The sequence below is a fragment of the Xenopus tropicalis genome, chromosome 4 (assembly GCF_000004195.4).
Source record: "Xenopus tropicalis strain Nigerian chromosome 4, UCB_Xtro_10.0, whole genome shotgun sequence".
NCBI lineage: Eukaryota > Metazoa > Chordata > Amphibia > Anura > Pipidae > Xenopus > Xenopus tropicalis.
This window is the reverse complement of record NC_030680.2, coordinates 10,430,308-10,454,390: the sequence shown is the minus strand read 5'-3', so window position 1 is coordinate 10,454,390 and position 24,083 is coordinate 10,430,308. Positions and strand designations below refer to the sequence as shown.

At 49.4% G+C, this 24,083-nt stretch overlaps 1 protein-coding gene across 2 annotated transcripts in view; it reads left to right on the top strand.

The window, feature by feature from the left end:
• Nucleotides 1-5,572: 5,572 nt before the first annotated feature.
• cd82 (CD82 molecule) overlaps nt 5,573-24,083 on the top strand; it is a 36,442-nt gene continuing 17,931 nt past the window's right edge. Inside the window, 1 exon segment of one of the 2 annotated variants that reach the window (NM_203860.1) lies at nt 5,573-5,791. The gene's annotated coding sequence lies outside the window, so the exon portion shown is untranslated. 2 annotated transcript variants of the gene reach the window in all.

The window sequence follows — 24,083 nt, the reverse complement described above, 5'->3', positions numbered from 1 at the left end:
AGTCACTATTTATTGGGCTGGGGGGGCTGTTTGTGCCTCTGGGTACTGGGAATGCCAGGGGGGCTGTAAGGTGCCACAGACAGTCACTATTTATTGGGCTGGGGGGGCTGTTTGTGCCTCTGGGTACTGGGAATGCCAGGGGGGCTGTAAGGTGCCACAGACACTCACTATTTATTGGGCTGGGGGGCTGTTTGTGCCTCTGGGTACTGGGAATGCCAGGGGGGCTGTAAGGTGTCACAGACAGTCACTATTTATTGGGCTGGGGGGCTGTTTGTGCCTCTGGGTACTGGGAATGCCAGGGGGGCTGTAAGGTGCCACAGACACTCACTATTTATTGGGCTGGGGGGGGGGGCTGTTTGTGCCTCTGGGTACTGGGAATGCCAGGGGGGCTGTAAGGTGCCACAGACACTCACTATTTATTGGGCTGGGGGGCTGTTTGTGCCTCTGGGTACTGGGAATGCCAGGGGGGCTGTAAGGTGCCACAGACAGTCACTATTTATTGGGCTGGGGGGGCTGTTTGTGCCTCTGGGTACTGGGAATGCCAGGGGGGCTGTAAGGTGCCACAGACAGTCACTATTTATTGGGCTGGGGGGCTGTTTGTGCCTCTGGGTACTGGGAATGCCAGGGGGGCTGTAAGGTGCCACAGACAGTCACTATTTATTGGGCTGGGGGGCTGTTTGTGCCTCTGGGTACTGGGAATGCCAGGGGGGCTGTAAGGTGCCACAGACACTCACTATTTATTGGGCTGGGGGGGGGGCTGTTTGTGCCTCTGGGTACTGGGAATGCCAGGGGGGCTGTAAGGTGCCACAGACAGTCACTATTTATTGGGCTGGGGGGGGGCTGTTTGTGCCTCTGGGTACTGGGAATGCCAGGGGGGCTGTAAGGTGCCACAGACAGTCACTATTTATTGGGCTGGGGGGGCTGTTTGTGCCTCTGGGTACTGGGAATGCCAGGGGGGGCTGTAAGGTGCCACAGACAGTCACTATTTATTGGGCTGGGGGCTGTTTGTGCCTCTGGGTACTGGGAATGCCAGGGGGGCTGTAAGGTGCCACAGACAGTCACTATTTATTGGGCTGGGGGGGCTGTTTGTGCCTCTGGGTACTGGGAATACCAGGGGGGCTGTAAGGTGCCACAGACAGTCACTATTTATTGGGCTGGGGGGGGGGGCTGTTTGTGCCTCTGGGTACTGGGAATGCCAGGGGGGCTGTAAGGTGCCACAGACAGTCACTATTTATTGGGCTGGGGGGGGCTGTTTGTGCCTCTGGGTACTGGGAATGCCAGGGGGGCTGTAAGGTGCCACAGACAGTCACTATTTATTGGACTGGGGGGCTGTTTGTGCCTCTGGGTACTGGGAATGCCAGGGGGGCTGTAAGGTGCCACAGACAGTCACTATTTATTGGGCTGGGGGGGTGTTTGTGCCTCTGACCCCTTGAAATGCCAGGGCCTATTCTGAATCCCAGTCCGGGCCTGGTTCAGCATAGGATTTAATTAGAGAGAACTGATTAGGGGTCTGGCTGCTGTACGGGGACCCCCCAAACCTGCACCCCTGCCAACCCAGATATAACTGTTGCTGCAAGGTGAAAGTGCAGTATGTGGTGGGGGGGTAGGGGGATATAGCAGCTCCAGACTGGGGTGGGGGGGGGGGCCCGGACACCCCAGTCCAACAATGCAGTATAACAATCAGTGGAAGAGGGAAGAGTTTGGGGCAATTGCTGTGCTTTTCAGATGCCCGGCTCCCAGGATTCCTTATGTAGCCACGCGGCTGCCCCACTCTATTTTAGTCTGTAAATAATCCAGATTAACCAGCGGGTTTAGCGCAATCCCGTCACCTTCCGATTCCACATTTACTAATCTCATCTCCGGGCTTCCAGTATACGGACAGTAACACAATTATACTGCCAAGGGACCAGCGACTAATGGGAAATGCCTGTCCGACTGTCCCATAATCCCTTGCCCAGCCTGCGGGGTGTCTAATTGTGTGACAAACACCCCAAAGTGCCCAGATCACTGACTGAGCCAATGCGCTGTATAAATGCCGGGGCCCCAATACCATTATTTGCTGGGGGCCATGAAATGCTGTGCAACAGTCAGGCCCAGACTGGCAATCTGGGGGTCTGGCAAATGCCAGGGGGGCTGTAAGGTGCCACAGACACTCACTATTTATTGGGCTGGGGGGGGCTGTTTGTGCCTCTGGGTACTGGGAATGCCAGGGGGGCTGTAAGGTGCCACAGACAGTCACTATTTATTGGGCTGGGGGGGGGCTGTTTGTGCCTCTGGGTACTGGGAATGCCAGGGGGGCTGTAAGGTGCCATAGACAGTCACTATTTATTGGGCTGGGGGGGGGGCTGTTTGTGCCTCTGGGTACTGGAATGCCAGGGGGGCTGTAAGGTGCCACAGACAGTCACTATTTATTGGGCTGGGGGGGCTGTTTGTGCCTCTGGGTACTGGGAATGCCAGGGGGGCTGTAAGGTGCCATAGACAGTCACTATTTATTGGGCTGGGGGGGGGCTGTTTGTGCCCCTGGGTACTGGGAATGCCAGGGGGGCTGTAAGGTGCCACAGACACTCACTATTTATTGGGCTGGGGGGGCTGTTTGTGCCTCTGGGTACTGGGAATGCCAGGGGGGCTGTAAGGTGCCACAGACACTCACTATTTATTGGGCTGGGGGGGCTGTTTGTGCCTCTGGGTACTGGGAATGCCAGGGGGGCTGTAAGGTGCCACAGTCAGTCACTATTTATTGGGCTGGGGGGGGCTGTTTGTGCCCCTGGGTACTGGGAATGCCAGGGGGGCTGTAAGGTGCCACAGACAGTCACTATTTATTGGGCTGGGGGGGCTGTTTTTGCCACTGGGTACTGGGAATGCCAGGGGAGCTGTAAGGTGCCACAGACACTCACTATTTATTGGGCTTGGGGGGGCTGTTTGTGCCTCTGGGTACTGGGAATGCCAGGGGGGCTGTAAGGTGCCACAGTCAGTCACTATTTATTGGGCTGGGGGGGGGGGCTGTTTGTGCCACTGGGTACTGGGAATGCCAGGGGGGCTGTAAGGTGCCACAGACAGTCACTATTTATTGGGCTGGGGGGGCTGTTTTTGCCACTGGGTACTGGGAATGCCAGGGGAGCTGTAAGGTGCCACAGACACTCACTATTTATTGGGCTGGGGGGGGCTGTTTGTGCCTCTGGGTACTGGGAATGCCAGGGGGGCTGTAAGGTGCCACAGACAGTCACTATTTATTGGGCTGGGGGGGCTGTTTGTGCCTCTGGGTACTGGGAATGCCAGGGGGGCTGTAAGGTGCCATAGACAGTCACTATTTATTGGGCTGGGGGGGCTGTTTGTGCCTCTGGGTACTGGGAATGCCAGGGGGGCTGTAAGGTGCCACAGACAGTCACTATTTATTGGGCTGGGGGGGGGGGACTGTTTGTGCCTCTGGGTACTGGGAATGCCAGGGGGGCTGTAAGGTGCCATAGACAGTCACTATTTATTGGGCTGGGGGGGCTGTTTGTGCCTCTGGGTACTGGGAATGCCAGGGGGGCTGTAAGGTGCCACAGACAGTCACTATTTATTGGGCTGGGGGGGGGCTGTTTGTGCCTCTGGGTACTGGGAATGCCAGGGGGGCTGTAAGGTGCCACAGACACTCACTATTTATTGGGCTGGGGGGGGCTGTTTGTGCCTCTGGGTACTGGGAATGCCAGGGGGGCTGTAAGGTGCCACAGTCAGTCACTATTTATTGGGCTGGGGGGGCTGTTTGTGCCTCTGGGTACTGGGAATGCCAGGGGGGCTTTAAGGTGCCACAGACAGTCACTATTTATTGGGCTGGTGGGGGCTGTTTGTGCCTCTGGGTATTGGGAATGCCAGGGGGGCTGTAAGGTGCCACAGACAGTCACTATTTATTGGGCTGGGGGGCTGTTTGTGCCTCTGGGTACTGGGAATGCCAGGGGGGCTGTAAGGTGCCACAGACAGTCACTATTTATTGGGCTGGGGGGACTGTTTGTGCCTCTGGGTACTGGGAATGCCAGGGGGGCTGTAAGGTGCCACAGACACTCACTATTTATTGGGCTGGGGGGGGCTGTTTGTGCCTCTGGGTACTGGGAATGCCAGGGGGGCTGTAAGGTGCCACAGACAGTCACTATTTATTGGGCTGGGGGGGCTGTTTGTGCCTCTGGGTACTGGGAATGCCAGGGGGTCTGTAAGGTGCCACAGACAGTCACTATTTATTGGGCTGGTGGGGGCTGTTTGTGCCTCTGGGTATTGGGAATGCCAGGGGGGCTGTAAGGTGCCACAGACAGTCACTATTTATTGGGCTGGGGGGGCTGTTTGTGCCTCTGGGTACTGGGAATGCCAGGGGGGCTTTAAGGTGCCACAGACAGTCACTATTTATTGGGCTGGTGGGGGCTGTTTGTGCCTCTGGGTACTGGGAATGCCAGGGGGGCTGTAAGGTGCCACAGACACTCACTATTTATTGGACTGGGGGGCTGTTTGTGCCTCTGGGTATTGGGAATGCCAGGGGGGCTGTAAGGTGCCACAGACACTCACTATTTATTGGACTGGGGGGCTGTTTGTGCCTCTGGGTACTGGGAATGCCAGGGGGGCTGTAAGGTGCCACAGACAGTCACTATTTATTGGGCTGGGGGGGGGCTGTTTGTGCCTCTGGGTACTGGGAATGCCAGGGGGGCTGTAAGGTGCCACAGACAGTCACTATTTATTGGGCTGGGGGGGGGCTGTTTGTGCCTCTGGGTACTGGGAATGCCAGGGGGGCTGTAAGGTGCCACAGACAGTCACTATTTATTGGGCTGGGGGGGGGCTGTTTGTGCCTCTGGGTACTGGGAATGCCAGGGGGGCTGTAAGGTGCCACAGACAGTCACTATTTATTGGGCTGGGGGGGCTGTTTGTGCCTCTGGGTACTGGGAATGCCAGGGGGGCTGTAAGGTGTCACAGACAGTCACTATTTATTGGGCTGGGGGGGGGGCTGTTTGTGCCTCTGGGTACTGGGAATGCCAGGGGGGCTTTAAGGTGCCACAGACAGTCACTATTTATTGGGCTGGGGGGGCTGTTTGTGCCTCTGGGTACTGGGAATGCCAGGGGGGCTGTAAGGTGCCATAGACAGTCACTATTTATTGGGCTGGGGGGGGGGGCTGTTTGTGCCTCTGGGTACTGGGAATGCCAGGGGGGCTTTAAGGTGCCACAGACAGTCACTATTTATTGGGCTGGTGGGGGCTGTTTGTGCCTCTGGGTACTGGGAATGCCAGGGGGGCTTTTAGGGCCTCTTGGAATCCCAGTCCAGCCCAGGCCTGGCATCAGTCACTCAAGGTGTGCCCTAATCGTATTCAACTTAAAGGTTTACTTATCCTTTAAACTCACATTAGGTTGCGGGACGATCAGAAGAAGCGCAGCATCAGGTTGGCCACTAGGTGGCGCAGCGTTCTGTTTAGCCAAGCGTTGCTAAGACCCAGGCAGGACAGTAGGTTGTCATTTTCTATCTTGGCCGCCAGATGGCAGCAGAGAGCCCCCTACCTTTGTGAATCCTCCCCGCCCGCCTGGCTGGGGGCATTGAAAGCCGATCGCACAGAAAGTTTCGCTCAGAGGAGCAGCAGGGAGTGCGGGGAGTGCTGGTACCGGGACACTGCGGGCTGGGAAGCGGGATCTGCCTACAAACAGCCTGGGATCGGGATCTACAGTCCAACAGCCGGAGTCTGGGACCAGGGATCTACTTCTCTGCCTGCGTTTTGGGATCAGGACCCTCCTACAATCAGCAGCTTGCGATCCGGACTTACCTGCGTCACACAGCGACCCCCAGGTAACATGGGGGGGGTCATTATATACAGGGGCTCCCTATACTGTCTATAACATTTACCCCCCTGTATTAACTGATGCTTTGCTGGAGGGGGGCAGGGTTATGGGTTATGTCTGTATTTCCCCCCTTGTTGTTACTTTGTATCTCTCCATGGTGCCCAGTTACTGCCACACACCCAGCTGGCACCTATGGGCATCATTACCCTTCTCTAGTAGGGGGGGCTTTTTCAGAACTCAACCTATAAACCAGAGACTATCTGGGCAACTAAATCTGCCCCGACCATCTGGAAACCCCAGGAGATTTCCAGGAATGGAATTGCCAATATGCTGGGACTGGGATTTAATGAAAAATGGGACTTTCCATGTATAGAAGGGTATTTTTTGGGGGGGGGGGGGATAAAAAAAAAGACTGATATAGTGCAAAGTAGATTGAATGGGGGACTAAGTGGATATAAAAGCCCCTTGTTGCACTGGCAGGTTCAGAGGATTCTGGGAATGTCTTATTATGGGATACAGGGGGCACAAGGGGGGGGGGGGGAATTCATTGGCAGCGAGACCAGAAAGTGTTAATAACTGGGGGCCAACCCTTTCCCAGGGTGCAGTCACTACATAAGGATAATCTGATTTAAAGGGGCGAGGTGTTAACCCTACTAAAGTGGAAACTGAAACCTTTGGAAAGTTGGTAATTATTAACCAATGGGCTGCAGGCTTTAGTAGCTTACCTGCAATAAAGGGGGGCGGGGCTGTCAGGCCCATGTGACCCCTACATACATCAGCATTGCTGTGTGCACTGACTGGAATGGCAATTAAAGGGTAAGTACAATTTGCAGCTCCAAAAATGTTTATAGGGAAAGGGTTAAATCATTCAGTATTTTACAAAGGCCCAGTGTAGCACCGCAGGAGCTAGCAATCTATCTGTGTGCCAGAGGCCACAGGAACCCTGGCCGGTTGCTGGGCTCGTCCCCTCGCTGACAGTTTGAGTTATGGTGCAATCACTTCCAGCTGTTTTCTTATGAAATCGCCCCCTGTGCCAACCGCAGACGTGTAAGCGAGTTCACATGCCCCAAGATGGGTTGCTACATGTCCTTGGCATTGGGGGGGGAAATACGGTAAATGCAGAGTGGGGGGCCCCCACAAGCTCTCGGGGATGCCCTGCACACAGACTAATGGCCACCAAGCTATTTTTTCCACAAGGGGGTCCAGATATCTGACACTTTGCAATAAAGAGGGGGCCCCTGCGGTGGGGCAGGCAGGACTGGTGTTCCTAGTAAATAAGCCCCCTATAGGGGCAAGAGATGCGCAGCACTAAGTGGCGTCTCCTCCTGCAGCCACATAAGCACTGGGGACGGAGTGGAAAGAAAAACAGAACCACGGTGAGAACTGTCCGGAAACTGAATGTGAAAAAAAAAAAAAGTAAAATGTGAGCCATCTGCTCCGCCGGGGCTTCCTGATTGGCCCTAGGGCCCCAGTTTTGTGTCTCATAAGCAGAATGGTCTTTGTGGGTTCCAGGAAATCTCTGCCACTTCCCGAGTATGGGCAAAGGCCGGTGCCCCCACGGCAACCAACCGCAGAGAAGCTTTAACCTATGGAAACTTATTATCTCTGCCTGCTGATTGCCCACTTACTGCCTGCTGCTTGCCCACATACTGCCTGCTGCTTGCCCACATACTGCCTGCTGCTTGCCCACATACTGCCTGCTGCTTGCTCACATACTGCCTGCTGCCTGCCCACTTACTGCCTGCTGCTTGCCCACTTACTGCCTGCCCACATACTGCCTGCTGCTTGCCCACTTACTGCCTGCCTGCTGCCTGCCCACATACTGCCTGCTGCCTGCCCACTTACTGCCTGCTGCTTGCCCACTTACTGCCTGCCCACATACTGCCTGCTGCTTGCCCACTTACTGCCTGCCTGCTGCCTGCCCACATACTGCCTGCTGCTTGCCCACTTACTGCCTGCCTGCTGCCTGCCCACATACTACCTGCTGCTTGCCCACTTACTGCCTGCCTGCTGCCTGCCCACATACTGCCTGCTGCCTGCCCACATACTGCCTGCTGCTTGCCCACATACTGCCTGCTGCTTGCCCACATACTGCCTGCTGCTTGCCCACATACTGCCTGCTGCTTACCCACATACTGCCTGCTGCTTGCCCACACACTGCCTGCTGCTTGCCCACACACTGCCTGCTGCTTGCCCACACACTGCCTGTTGCTTGCCCACACACTGCCTGCTGCTTGCCCACATACTGCCTGCTGCTTGCCCACATACTGCCTGCTGCTTACCCACACACTGCCTGCTGCTTGCCCACATACTGCCTGCTGCTTGCCCACACACTGCCTGTTGCTTGCCCACATACTGCCTGCTGCTTGCCCAGATACTGCCTGCTGCTTGCCCACACACTGCCTGCTGCTTGCCCACATACTGCCTGCTGCTTGCCCACACACTGCCTGTTGCTTGCCCACACACTGCCTGCTGCTTGCCCACATACTGCCTGTTGCTTGCCCACACACTGCCTGCTGCTTGCCCACATACTGCCTGCCTCGGGGCAGACAGATATCAGTCAGACTCCCTAACACCGGGCTTTACAGCAGTGCAGTCAGGGAGGTGTTTAATTCCCATAGATGTGACTGTCGAGGGCTCAGAGTGTTGCCCCGCAGCCTTTCCTGGTGACTTTGTGTCACGGTGCAGTCACCTTGTGTTTACCTGCGGAATCTCATGCTCTCATTCTCCCCCTCCTCCATCTGCTCCTGGGATCTGAGATTGAAGAGTCTTGTTTCACCTGGCTGCGATCCAGACTCACCTCCCTGTTACTGGTTCTCCAACCCTTTCTGTCTTATGCTGCCGTACCCCAGGGGCATGCTGGGTAATCCAATCCAACCTGACTTTTATACCTGTGACATTCTCTACCTGGACTACCATTCCCAGCATCCTTAGAGAGAAACAGATTTCTATCAATGATGCTGTCCCTAGTTTTGCTATAGAAGCTGCCAAAAAACATAATTATAGATGCAAGAACATTCACCAATGAGAATTCTACTGATAAAAAACCTCATTATAAATGCAGAAGAAGTGACCAATGAGAATGCTGATTCCCAGCACTGTGTCAGGCATCTTGATGAGTGGAAAAGACTCCGCCTCACACTAGGCTTAATGAGTGTTACCTGCTAATTACCCGTCGTTAGGTGAGACATACGCTCGGCCTGTGAGCCTGATTAGCTTGTTTGTGCCTGTAATTAGCGAGCGGCCGTGTATCCTTCCCTCGCTCTCCGTGTACTTTGGCTTGGGAATCTGGTGCTGACGGTTATCTAGATTCATTTGTGTCTGGCAACCGGTGCGATAGGGAACGTCCTGTCCCCAAACAATCCGAATCAGGGCATTTCACCTCACAAATGTTTAATTAGATTTTCCTGTTAAAGGCGCAGTAACAGCAAAACACTAGTGGCCTTCAAATATAGTTTTAAGGCCTATAAGGCACTGAATATATTGTTTATAATGTGCTCCAGTCTACTTGGTGCCCCCCCAGCCCAGGGATTACCTAAGGTTGGGGTAACCCCCCGAGCTCCACCATTGAATTAAGTTTTATATGGTCACAGAACCCCTCAGTGACTTCTAATATCCTTATCATTTACAGTAGGGGGTACATTATCCCTTATAATACATGAGTGATACTCAGAGTTCCCTGTATAACTCAGCCTGCAGCCTTGTGCCTTTATATGGGCACAGAACCCCTCAGTGACTGCTAATATCCTTATCATTTACAGTAGGGGGTACATTATCCCTTATAATACATGAGTGATACTCAGAGTTCCCTGTATAACTCAGCCTGCAGCCTTGTGCCTTTATATGGGGGGCACAGAACCCCTCAGTGACTGCTAATATCCTTATCATTTACAGTAGGGGGTACATTATCCCTTATAATACATGAGTGATACTCAGAGTTCCCTGTATAACTCAGCCTGCAGCCTTGTGCCTTTATATGGGCACAGAACCCCTCAGTGACTGCTAATATCCTTATCATATACAGTAGGGGGTACATTATGCCTGAGTAGATCCATACAGTGTCTGATTGGCTTGTTAGTGAGTTCACTGACTGACCTATTGTCCCATTGGGAACTTTTCATTGGGTCGGTGGGAGTGAGGTTAGATAGTGGCTCAGTTGTACCATGTGACACATACAAATAGAATGATGGGTAAGTGGGTGGGGCTGTACCAGTGTGTAGGGGTACACTATACATTCGGAAGCAGGGATCCCACGTTATTAGCCTTGAGCACAGTGGCTGGGTATATGGGTGTAAGGGAAGATAAGGGCCAATTATCACATTTACAGTGTGCACTTTTACACTATTGTATCACACACTGTAATTCAGCGTCGGTTTCCGCGTGCCTGGCTGGGTGGCTTCCCAGTTGGGAAGTTATTTTTTCTTGTACAAAGTTCAGGGTTATTAGTTTGGGTGTTGGCACTGGGCCCACGGCCTGGCAGTTATGGGGGTAATTCAGGGCACAGTGAGAATCAATACATAATAAGTGCTAGAGGTTTGTCTGGATTTTATATTCCCAGTGTGCCTTTATCCATAACTTTCTGTTGGTCTTATTTTTATCCAACACTATGTACCATTACATTGGGTTCCCTTCAAACCCACCCAGCACTGTCCCCTCTGCTCCGTGCGTGTAACATAGCGGCTCCTTTTTGCTCTGTGGGACGGTTTTTGGCAGATCCCCTGATCCTGTTTTCCATCCCCGGAGCTGTGAGAATGTGCAGAGCTGTTCCATGTTGCACCTCGAGCCAGGAATGAAGGGAGAGAAAGGATGGTTTCCTACAGGGCTCGGAGATAACAACATTGCAGCTGTTGGGAATTCCAGGGCCTCCAGTGTCACAGCATGGTCAGGGTTTATGGCCGCTCCTTCCTGAACCCAGGTACATAAATAAAGATGGCTGTAGCAGCTGCGCTCAGGTTGGAGCCTGCTGGAAGTCATAACTCAGTGCACACTGCCCATGTAGTGGCTTACAACTTCGGCATCACAGGGGCCCTAGGGGTGGCTTTGCCACATTATTTAAAGTATAAGTAGGACTTAAAACCTGTGGCCCTTCAGATGTTGTTGTACTACAACACAGTGGTGCCTGGGGTTGTAGTACAGCTGAAGAGCTACAGCTGGGCAACTACCAATGGCCACCATACTCTTCTGTACCTCCTTCTTACCAACTAGCGGCAGGGATCCAATATGAGGGGGTCCCTTTTTGCCCTCAGTGGTGGTTGTGCTCCCTATTCCCAACCAGTAATAGCGCACAGGGCAGTTTCCCCACTGCTGATACCCTCTCTCAGAGAATTGTGGTGGCCAAAAAAGTGCCCTGTTGGTTGTACATGGAGCAGGGATATGCATGCCTTGGTGCCAAAATGAGCATTTTGGTGCTCAGGTTCATCTGTCCCCACTTGTGCGTCACATCCTGGATGTGGGCCGAAAAAAAGCTGATAATTTGGCCTCTCCAAACAGATTATGCAGCTTATTGGCCACTGTATAGGGCCCTTCTTAAGGCCTGCCCAACTGAAATGTGGTTAGAACGTTTCTTTTGGGTTAGGGCCCCTTTGGTAAGTTGACATAATCATCTCCCAATGCTCCTCTCCCCAGGCCCGTTATGATCCAGTTGTTGTCCTGTCGGGGGGCAATGATCAATTAACCGGACTTTAGCCCAACTTCACCTTACGAGCAGATCTTGTAGCATATCCTTATATTAAAACTGCCCATAAATGTACCGATACTATGTGGTAGGTGTATGGTGCCCACCAATCCCAACTGATATTCATGTACTATGGGTATTGGCTGGATCAGGGATTGATCATGCAGATGTGGAAGTGAAGAGGAGCCTACGGTGATTGGCCCATGCATGACCAATTAAAGACAGAGAATGTCGAGTGACATAATCAGCAGATGATCATCCCATGAAAAGGTCAAGACAACACTTGTCTTCTTCCTGCTGGGCCATTTGGTGGCAAACACTTGGGACCAACAATTATCCTTTTGTGAAGCTGGAAGATTAAACCTCTGTCTGCCGTGGGGGGGCTCAAACCTGAAAGCTTCAAGAGGGAATTTACCCTTGAGCAAGGAGTAAAAAAAAAACAACAAAAACCTTTGAATTGGCCATATAATCCCACCCAACAGGAATTAGGAACTTCTAAGAGATCAGAAGGCATCTCCATTAAGTTCAGGCAAAACAGAGTTGTAGGCTTGTGGTTTATGACTAAATTTATCCACGTAACGATCTAGGGGCTTCCGGGCCAAACGTGGGATTATAATTATCTCTCTGGTTGTTGCGAAAGCATCTGATGAGGTTCCTCGTGTAGGGTGACGCCCTCGCTGGTGGGAGAGGGATGTTATGTCACTTCTTTTGCCAAGTTGCTTCCCTAATCCTTCCAAGAACTTGATCCTGGATAGATTGATGCACTTTGGGCTGTTCCACCAAGATGGGCATAAAGATGTTTGTGGGGTTCAGAAGGTGGCTGTCTTGGGGGCTAGAATGCCAACTAAAAGTTTGGTGCCACTATTTCTGGCCACTTGACTTCCTGTTCTTTGTTGTCCGGTGGTGATCTCCATCCATGACCATGGGCACTTTTGGCTTCCAATGGCCAGACGTGGCGGCTGCCAACCCTACCTCACTGCTCTATATTTTCAATTCGGGTACGAGAAGCAGAGTCTCATTGATGTGAAGAAGAGAGGGCTGGATGGATTCTTAGCAAATGAGGGAATACAGGGTTATTATGGCAGATAGCTCTTAGTACAAGTTGCCCCAGGGACTGGTCCGATTGCCATCTTGGAGTCAGGAAGGAATTTTTTCCCCTCTGCGGCAAATTAGAGAGGCTTCAGATGGGGTTTTTTGCCTTCCTCTGGATCAACTAGCAGTTAGGCAGGTTATATATAGGCATTATGGTTGAACGTGATGGACGTGTGTCTTTTTTCAACCCAACTTACTATGTTACTATGTGAATAGGGGGGCTGTTTTATACAGTTTATTCATAGTTTAGTTCTCTTTGAAGGTATTCTTTCCTTATTGGTCTTTATGTAGCCATTGGCGGCACAGAGACCCAAGTCCAACTCCACTCCCCGGCCCTGGGAGACCTTCCCTCGCCCACGCTCCCATGCCACCTGGCATCATGCTAATTAAAATATTATTCCTGCTCATATTAAATGGCAATTATGAGTCGAGTCATTACACTTTTGGCTCCGGATCAGAAAGACGAGCTCCATTCATCCGATTTGTTTGGTGGCGCTGGAAGAATGGCTCTTTGTAACCTTCTACTGTATATACTGCGTCGTGGCCAATAGTCCCTGTTTTTATTGCTGGAAATTAATAAACATTACAACCTGATTTATTTTTCATGCCCAGTTGAAGGTTCAGTGTCCTCAGTGTCATTCAAGGCAACGCTAAGCCTTTTTTCATGTTGTAACTGTTTCTTTAAGACGGCGATGTCCAACCTCATTCACTTGATGTTCCGATTATCCGCTAGATCCACATGTTGTAGGGGCTAAATATAATAATGTTGTTATATGTAATAAGGAACCATAATAAACCCTTGGGAAATCATATGTAGCCCCAGGTTGCCCAGTGGGACGGCCCGATTCCATAGGATTTTGCATTATAAGCCCGAAATGTAGCCCCCAGATGTAAGCGCTTGCTAGAGACCCCTAGATACCCCAGGTTGGTGGTGCCCATCCCTAAGCAGGAGTGTAGTACCACCAAGTGATAGTGTGGGAAAGTCTTAATGCTGCTGTTCCCTCCCCCCCACCCCCACTCTAGGGAAGGCTGGGAGACACCATGGGAATGGGAAGGATTGGGGGGGGAGGGAGGGGCAGGGATGGGGACAGAATAAAGGGGCTTAGCCCAAACAATGGCTGTCAGGGGAGACCAGCGGAGATGGATTCTGTCTGTGAGCTTCATTCAGAGCATTCTGTTTGTATAGTGGGACCCCCCCACCCCATGCTCTGGGCTGGTACAGGCTTCATCCCCGCAGCCCCATGAAGCTCATTTAACCCCTTTTGTGTGCGTTTCAGCACGGACTCAGTTACAATAGAATTGCGGGGGGTGGAAGGGGGTCGCAGCAAATTGTCTGTCAGTCCAAAAGTGCAGTTTAATGAGTATTTAGGGCGGGACTGGGGCTGCCAGAAAGGGCAAGATTGAAGTTATTAAGCCCCCTATTCTCTGTAAGGTGGTTAAGTGCTTGTAAATCCCCCTGCCTCTCTGGAGCACTTCATGGCCCTCCTGCCTTGGTATCCATTAACCTAAACTGAATGTTTCCCCATATTATTCCTAGAGATGCCACCCTCCTGCCCTGTAATATATTCCGATTTGTGTATTTTGTACAGTTGTCTGTCTGAGCAGTGTGGCCTTTATTCACCCTCGAGCAGAGCATCCCAAAATGTGCCGGTGCCCCCCAACTTAGTAATGGCCAAAGCAGTAGGCAGGGAAGTTCAGCCTGAAGGCCAGTTAGGGGGGGATTTGGGGTGAGTGCTTATTTGTGCCCTGGGTACCCCTGGAACTATAGCAGGGTGACTGTTACCCCAATGTTTCTATATATCTGTAACCTTGTTATGGGCTAAGGGGGCCCAGCCTGAAGGCCAGTTAGGGGGGATTTGGGGTGAGTGCTTATTTGTGCCCTGGGTACCCCTGGAACTATAGCGGGGTGACTGTTACCCCAATGTTTCTATATATCTGTAACCTTGTTATGGGCTAAGGGGGCCCAGCCTGAAGGCCAGTTAGGGGGGGATTTGGGGTGAGTGCTTATTTGTGCCCTGGGTACCCCTGGAACTATAGCAGGGTGACTGTTACCCCAATGTTTCTATATATCTGTAACCTTGTTATGGGCTAAGGGGGCCCAGCCTGAAGGCCAGTTAGGGGGGGATTTGGGGTGAGTGCTTATTTGTGCCCTGGGTACCCCTGGAACTATAGCGGGGTGACTGTTACCCCAATGTTTCTATATATCTGTAACCTTGTTATGGGCTAAGGGGGCCCAGCCTGAAGGCCAGTTAGGGGGGGATTTGGGGTGAGTGCTTATTTGTGCCCTGGGTACCCCTGGAACTATAGCAGGGTGACTGTTACCCCAATGTTTCTATATATCTGTAACCTTGTTATGGGCTAAGGGGCCCAGCCTGAAGGCCAGTTAGGGGGGATTTGGGGTGAGTGCTTATTTGTGCCCTGGGTACCCCTGGAACTATAGCGGGGTGACTGTTACCCCAATGTTTCTATATATCTGTAACCTTGTTATGGGCTAAGGGGGCCCAGCCTGAAGGCCAGTTAGGGGGGGATTTGGGGTGAGTGCTTATTTGTGCCCTGGGTACCCCTGGAACTATAGCAGGGTGACTGTTACCCCAATGTTTCTATATATCTGTAACCTTGTTATGGGCTAAGGGGGCCCAGCCTGAAGGCCAGTTAGGGGGGGATTTGGGGTGAGTGCTTATTTGTGCCCTGGGTACCCCTGGAACTATAGCAGGGTGACTGTTACCCCAATGTTTCTATATATCTGTAACCTTGTTATGGGCTAAGGGGGCCCAGCCTGAAGGCCAGTTAGGGGGGGATTTGGGGTGAGTGCTTATTTGTGCCCTGGGTACCCCTGGAACTATAGCGGGGTGACTGTTACCCCAATGTTTCTATATATCTGTAACCTTGTTATGGGCTAAGGGGGCCCAGCCTGAAGGCCAGTTAGGGGGGGATTTGGGGTGAGTGCTTATTTGTGCCCTGGGTACCCCTGGAACTATAGCAGGGTGACTGTTACCCCAATGTTTCTATATATCTGTAACCTTGTTATGGGCTAAGGGGGCCCAGCCTGCAGGCCAGTTAGGGGGGGATTTGGGGTGATTATTGCTATGTAGGGGATTCCCCTGCCCGTAGGAGTGCGGGTTCTGGCACACGTGTCAGTTTTGTCAGATTCTCACGTTGTGAGTAACACGGTACCTTGTGAGCAGACACCTGCTGGATACACAGGTAGAGAGGGGGGGGTAACTTTCAGGGCTGTGACACAGATAGGTCATGTGACCACTTGTTTACCTGCTATGAACATGTGGGCAGAACTACATTTAAAGACACAGTACCACTTTCTTCCCACAAATCTGCATTTTCAGACAAGCTCCTTTCCAAGCAACTGATAACCAGCATTGTCCTTTCTGTTTCTCAGTTTAAGGGAAACAAATGCATGCGGTAGTTTTAAAATAAGTAACAGTCTGTCAGTGCCAGTAGCTTTGCGCTTGTGTGCCGTGACGCATTTGGTGCAGATTGGGCAGTTCATCACAATCCTCTGTGTTTATCTTGTTGTTTGGAGAATAGAGGCAAAAAACACAGAACAAATCTTTTAGTTATTTTATCTATTTATACATAGTCTGTGATTCTTCTTCCAAATCTTACTTGGCGAGGAAAGAAATGCATAGGGAGGCTGGGACTCTGCATAAATCTGTTTAAATCTTTCTCATAACAGCAGTGTGAAAAAAACATGTCAAAATATATTACATTTTAAAGCTGCACCAACAGGCAGGTCATTTCTCCCCACTGCTACTATAGGCACCATCTCTCCCTACTATACCTGCTATCCCACAGCCCCAGTCCCTTCCCAGAGGCTATTATCCCCCCACTGCTACTATAGGCACCATCTCTCCCTACTATACCTGCTATCCCACAGCCCCAGTCCCTTCCCAGAGGCTATTATCCCCCCACTGCTACTATAGGCACCATCTCTCCCTACTATACCTGCTATCCCACAGCCCCAGTCCCTTCCCAGAGGCTATTATCCCCCCACCGCTACTATAGGCACCATCTCTCCCTACTATACCTGCTATCCCACAGCCCCAGTCCCTTCCCAGAGGCTATTATCCCCCCACTGCTACTATAGGCACCATCTCTCCCTACTATACCTGCTATCCCACAGCCCCAGTCCCTTCCCAGAGGCTATTATCCCCCCACTGCTACTATAGGCACCATCTCTCCCTACTATACCTGCTATCCCACAGCCCCAGTCCCTTCCCAGAGGCTATTATCCCCCCACTGCTACTATAGGCACCATCTCTCCCTACTATACCTGCTATCCCACAGCCCCAGTCCCTTCCCAGAGGCTATTATCCCCCCACTGCTACTATAGGTACCATCTCTCCCTACTATACCTGCTATCCCACAGCCCCAGTCCCTTCCCAGAGGCTATTATCCCCCCACTGCTACTATAGGCACCATCTCTCCCTACTATACCTGCTATCCCACAGCCCCAGTCCCTTCCCAGAGGCTATTATCCCCCCACTGCTACTATAGGTACCATCTCTCCCTACTATACCTGCTATCCCACAGCCCCAGTCCCTTCCCAGAGGCTATTATCCCCCCACTGCTACTATAGGCACCATCTCTCCCTACTATACCTGCTATCCCACAGCCCCAGTCCCTTCCCAGAGGCTATTATCCCCCCACCGCTACTATAGGCACCATCTCTCCCTACTATACCTGCTATCCCACAGCCCCAGTCCCTTCCCAGAGGCTATTATCCCCCCACTGCTACTATAGGCACCATCTCTCCCTACTATACCTGCTATCCCACAGCCCCAGTCCCTTCCCAGAGGCTATTATCCCCCCACTGCTACTATAGGCACCATCTCTCCCTACTATACCTGCTATCCCACAGCCCCAGTCCCTTCCCAGAGGCTATTATCCCCCCACTGCTACTATAGGCACCATCTCTCCCTACTATACCTGCTATCCCACAGCCCCAGTCCCTTCCCAGAGGCTATTATCCCCCCACTGCTACTATAGGCACCATCTCTCCCTACTATACCTGCTATCCCACAGCCCCAGTCCCTTCCCAGAGGCTATTATCCCCCCACTGCTACTATAGGCACCATCTCTCCCTACTATACCTGCTATCCCTCACCCTTACCAGAGGCCAGTAGTTATATGGCCTGAGTTTACCATAGGTTTCCTACATATAGCTTCTACTAAGTGGGAATTGGTGCTGTCACCACTGCTTTGGCTCCTTTCAAGACAGCTTTTTCAGTGTACTGAAAAAATCTGGTGGAAATATGATGTGAGTGCCATTCACTGTCCAAATATTATGTAACTATGTAGGTAAAAATATACCAGTTTATTTAAACATTACAAATGCCAGAAAAAAATAGCCTTGTGTTTGTCGCTACTACCAGCACTGATAGCATGTGAAACACGTACGGCATTCTGAGAAGAATCTGCTTAGAATCATACAGGTTCCATTCACACACATAATGAGGCCCCCATATTGCTGATGGTTTCAGGGTTCTGCCCATACAGTTCTTGACAAATGTAATCCAATAGGGAAATCTCTAGGGGGGTCATTATCAAAGGGTAAAGTCCTCCGTGACTGCATTGAGTAGAATGAAGCTGACTGGAGCTGGGGGTAGGGGCTATTGCTAGTGTGAGCTAAAGGAAGGGTTAAAGACACAAAGGAGTGCCACATACCGAAACTCGCCCCGAGAACACAATGAACTGCTCGGTGCTGCCTCCCTCATTGGATCAGAGTTCCGCTAAACTTGCCCCTAGGGAGGCACAGAGAGAGGAGGTTTGTTATGGAATTAACTCAAGGAATTAGGGTTTTACCTTCTGTGCTTCTAATTATTCTGCTGTGAAGGGACATAAGGGTTAGTGCCATGTATATGTAATAACCAGCTAACTATGACTTGGCGTGACCATGGCTTTTCCTACTGACTATGGGCAGATATTCACGTTGGCCAGTAGGCAGATTATTGGCCAGTGTATGGGCCCAGAAGTGTAAACAAAGGATCAACAGGGCTACAAACAGTGTACCTGGGCAGTAACCCATGGCAACCTATGGAATGTTTGCTATTATTGTTCAACCTGCAGCTGGGTGAAAAAAAAAGTCAATCATTTATTGGTTGCTATGGGTTACTGCCCATGTACAAATATTCCCAGTGTCTACGCATTTCATTTAATGATAGGAGGGGGCAGGGGGGTGACTGTCATGGCCAAGATGCCCTTGGATCTAGATTGGCATTGTATCAGGAGAGGTAGACAGTGGCCACGTCTACTATAGTCTAAGGCAGGGGTCCCCAACCTTTCTTACTCGGGAGCCACTGTCAAATATAAAAAGACTTGGAGAGCAACACAAGCACCATAAAAGTTCATGGAGGAGCCAAATAAGGGCTGTGATTGGCTATTAGGGGCCTCTATGCACCCTATCAGCTTACAGGGGCTTTATTTGGTAGGAAATCTTGTTTTTATTTAACCAAAACTTGCCCCCAAGTCAGGAATTCAAAAATAACTCCCTGGTTTGGGGGCACTGAGAGCAACATCCAAGGGGTTGGGGAGCAACATGTTGCCCCTGAGCCACTGGTTGGGGATCACTGGTCTAAGGGCACAAGTAGGGTTGGCATTAGGCTGGCCTAGTTGGTATTAAAAAATGCACCCATTGCTACATTAAGGCTTCCCAGCTATACCCTCAATCTGCCCAGTTACACCCGCAATCCAAGCCATTGCTTCCCCTCATAGGGCGAACACGCCTCCTGATCCACCCCATTCCCCGCCCTTTATGTCAACGCCCATTTCCTTATGTCCCCCCCACCCCCGCTTCCTGCCTGTCATTTGCGGGTGACGCCAAGTCATAAAACCCCATTTCCCAGCAGCATTCATGGGAACTTTACCCCATCGTTCCGACTTGTAAATAAGGGAAGTGGCTGCTTCTTCATTAGAAAGGAAACCGGTAGATGATGCAGAAAGAACTAAAAATACTCTAAAATTACAGCCCACATTTCCTAAAATTACTGCAACCACAATGACATATGTTGTAAATTAGGTTACGGCAAGCATCACTTTTTGTATGGTAAGCTGGGACATAATTAGGGCACAGCTATTAGCCAAGGCCACACCCACTTATACCGATCTAATCCCGCCCCCATTGAAACTGACCAATGTCCAAGGCTTTTACCAGTCGCCTCGTTCCACTGATAATATTGCGTATGGCCACCTTTATACACCTGTTATCCAGAATGCTCGGGACCTGGGGTTTTCTGGATAAGGGGTCTTTCTCTAATTTAGATCTCCACACCTTGAGTATATTAAGAATCATATAAATGTTAAATAAACCCAATAGGATTGTTTTGTCTTGAATAAGGATTAATTATATCTTAGTTGGGATCAAGTACAGGTACTGTTTTATTATTACAGAGAAAAGGGAATCATTTAACCATGAAATAAACCCAATAGGGCTGTTCTGCCCCAATAAGGGGTAATTATATCTTAGTTGGGATCAAGTACAGGTACTGTTTTATTATTACAGAGAAAAGGGAATCATTTAACCATGAAATAAACCCAATAGGACTGTTCTGCCCCCAATAAGGGGTAATTATATCTTAGTTGGGATCAAGTACAGGTACTGTTTTATTATTACAGAGAAAAGGGAATCATTTAACCATGAAATAAACCCAATAGGGCTGTTCTGCCCCAATAAGGGGTAATTATATCTTAGTTGGGATCAAGTACAGCTACTGTTTTATTATTACAGAGAAAAGGGAATCATTTAACCATGAAATAAACCCAATAGGGCTGTTCTGCCCCCAATAAGGGGTAATTATATCTTAGTTGGGATCAAGTACAGGTACTGTTTTATTATTACAGAGAAAAGGGAATCATTTAACCATTAAATAAACCCAATAGGGCTGTTCTGCCCCCAATAAGGGGTAATTATATCTTAGTTGGGATCAAGTACAATGTTCTGGTTTATTACATTATTATTAATTCGGAACTTTCTGGATAATGGGTTTCCGGTACTGCCTGCCTTGGTCTGGATTTAATGAGGTGCCTCCAGATCTCGTGAAAACTGTATGTAACAAACGTTTACATACAGACACTACACTGAGAAAATGAAGACCAATTGCAAATTGTCTTAGACTATCAAGCTTCAAAGTTAATTTTAAGGTGAGCAACCTCTTTAAAGGGGAAACACCACATTGTTTATGTAACAGAAAACTTGGCAGCGTTATAGGAAGGTTTATGAAACCATATGATAGCATTGCTGTGTAGCAGATTTATGTTCTGGCGGTACCAGCAACTGCTTATTGCTCAGCAATATTCTATGTGAAGTATCCGGGGCAAAAACATTTCACATCACCCGTGACTCACCATGTGAGGATGCTTTTAAAGAGATACAAGCCCCAGTATTGCTCCAACTATATCATACTCATTGCAAATAAGCATATTAGCAGTCACTGAGGGGTTCTGTGCCCATATAAAGGCACAAGGCTGCAGGCTGAGTTATACAGGGAACTCTGAGTATCACTCATGTATTATAAGGGATAATGTACCCCCTACTGTAAATGATAAGGATATTAGCAGTCACTGAGGGGTTCTGTGCCCATATAAAGGCACAAGGCTGCAGGCTGAGTTATACAGGGAACTCTGAGTATCACTCATGTATTATAAGGGATAATGTACCCCCTACTGTAAATGATAAGGATATTAGCAGTCACTGAGGGGTTCTGTGCCCATATAAAGGCACAAGGCTGCAGGCTGAGTTATACAGGGAACTCTGAGTATCACTCATGTATTATAAGGGATAATGTACCCCCTACTGTAAATGATAAGGATATTAGCAGTCACTGAGGGGTTCTGTGCCCATATAAAGGCACAAGGCTGCAGGCTGAGTTATACAGGGAACTCTGAGTATCACTCATGTATTATAAGGGATAATGTACCCCCTACTGTAAATGATAAGGATATTAGCAGTCACTGAGGGGTTCTGTGCCCATATAAAGGCACAAGGCTGCAGGCTGAGTTATACAGGGAACTCTGAGTATCACTCATGTATTATAAGGGATAATGTACCCCCTACTGTAAATGATAAGGATATTAGCAGTCACTGAGGGGTTCTGTGCCCATATAAAGGCACAAGGCTGCAGGCTGAGTTATACAGGGAACTCTGAGTATCACTCATGTATTATAAGGGATAATGTACCCCCTACTGTAAATGATAAGGATATTAGCAGTCACTGAGGGGTTCTGTGCCCATATAAAGGCACAAGGCTGCAGGCTGAGTTATACAGGGAACTCTGAGTATCAGTTATATGAAGTTTCTACTCACACTCTACTTCCCACTTCTCCCATAGTGTTACCTTGGAATCAGGTAGAACCTATGCCCAGATATATACACATACACAGCACCATGACTCTCAGTGCTAAAGATCAGGCTATTATGGATCCCACTCCTCCTCCTTAGTAGAAAACATGCTGGAAAGAATGGAGATTTACAAGCTTGTTCCCAGCACACTCCCATCAGTAAGGAGCGTAAGTCTATCCAGTCATTGTTATTATAGGCGTACCTGTCAGGCACCTGCGCTCCTCTGATGATCCTGTGAAACTACATTGGGTTGGTGGATGAGATGAGAACCGAAACCCTCAACCCCCAAAGGGTTGATCACCTTTGAGTTAACTTTTAGTTTGATATAGAGAGCGCTATTCTGAAACAATTTGCAATTGGTCTTCATTTTTTTAAAATTTGTAGTTTTTTAATTCACTGTTTGTTCAGCAGCTGTCCAGTTTGGGGTTTCAGCAGCTATCTGGTTGCTAGGATCGAAATCACCTGAGCAACCAGGCAGTGGTTTGAATGATTGATTGGAATATGAATAGGAGAGGACCTAAATTGAAAAATATGTTATTAAAACAATAACAATAAAATGCTAGCCTCATAGAGTAATAGTCCAATAGTTTTTTTGGCTGCCGGGGTCAGTGACCCCCATTTGAAAGCTGCCATGTACATATGTTAGTAGATCATGTCAGAATGCATACAAATCCGTTTTGGTATCTTTGTTTTTTTAATATATAACATTACTAATTATACACAGCACTGTACAGGGAATCCTTACTTATTATACAGTGTGTATATCTATATATATAGATGTGTGTGCGGCACTCTGTTCTTCATTTATATATATATATATATATATATATATATATTACTAGTACCCGCAGCAGGGTGTCATCAGGAATCGAACCCAGGCCTAGTGACTGATAAATTCTATGCACCTCTGGACCATTGCTAGTGATCAGGGTATTTTACTGTAAAGGTGGCCATACACGTGGCGATCCGACGATGTTTCGTACGACCATCGGTCGCACGAAACATCGTAAGATCCGCCACACACCATTCAGGGCTGAATCGGCAGGTAAGGAGGTAGAAACAATAGGATTTCTACCTCCTTCTGCCGATTCAGCTCTGAAGGGAGAATTTTGGTCAGGAGCCTTCTATGGCGCCCGATCAAAATTTTCAAACTTGTCCGATCGGCGAGTCGTCCGATATCGGCAGCTTCCTGCGATATCGGTCGACTCGCCGACATGCCATACACGCACCGATTATCGTACGAAACGAGGTTTCGTACGATAATATCGGTGCGTGTATGGCCACCTTTAGTATTTCAAGACCTATTTATTTATAGCCCCATTGAAAACAATGGCATTGAGATAGAATGGGTGGAGTGGGTGTTATGTAAGCAGCAGATCAAAGATATTTACATTCAGAGGGTGGAGAAGCAAAACAAACCTCAATAACATGAGCAGTTGGGATTGTCTCATCCAGGAGCCACTCCATCGCTGTGCCCCCTGACTACTGGATAAGAATACCTGTTATGCCGATGCAAGTTAATTATTATTCTGTTCCATTACGGGTCCATAAAAAGTACTAAGGTCTAAAAGGAATCTGGCTACAAATGCTGTATTTTATATCCTGTACTAACTCTACCAGCCCAGGGGGGCAGCAGCCCTTTAACAGTAATGATCCAGGTCTTTACATCTTGGATCTGGTTAGGCCATCTTTTGTGTGTCAGTGGCACTGCACATGCTCAGTGGGCTCTGGGCTGCTGGGGGAGAAGCTGAGCTTAGGGGGTGTGGGAAATCATCAAGTGAGGTTTCTCTGCCATAGAAGCTGATGCTAAAGGGATAGGTTATTAATTCTGATGCACTGGTTTCTGAGCTGCCGTGTAATGTAACTGAATTAATTAGTATCAGCCTTGCATTGTGCCTGGTATATTGTATATATTCTGTATATTTTGCCTGTTATAGTGTATATATACTGTATATAGTGACGGTTATAGTGTATATATACTGTATATAGTGACGGTTATAGTGTATATATACTGTATATTGTGACAGTTATAGTGTATATATACTGTATATTGTGCCCGTTATAGTGTATATATACTGTATATTGTGCCTGTTATAGTGTATATATACTGTATATTGTGCCCGTTATAGTGTGTATATATACTGTATATAGTGACCGTTATAGTGTATATATACTTTATAT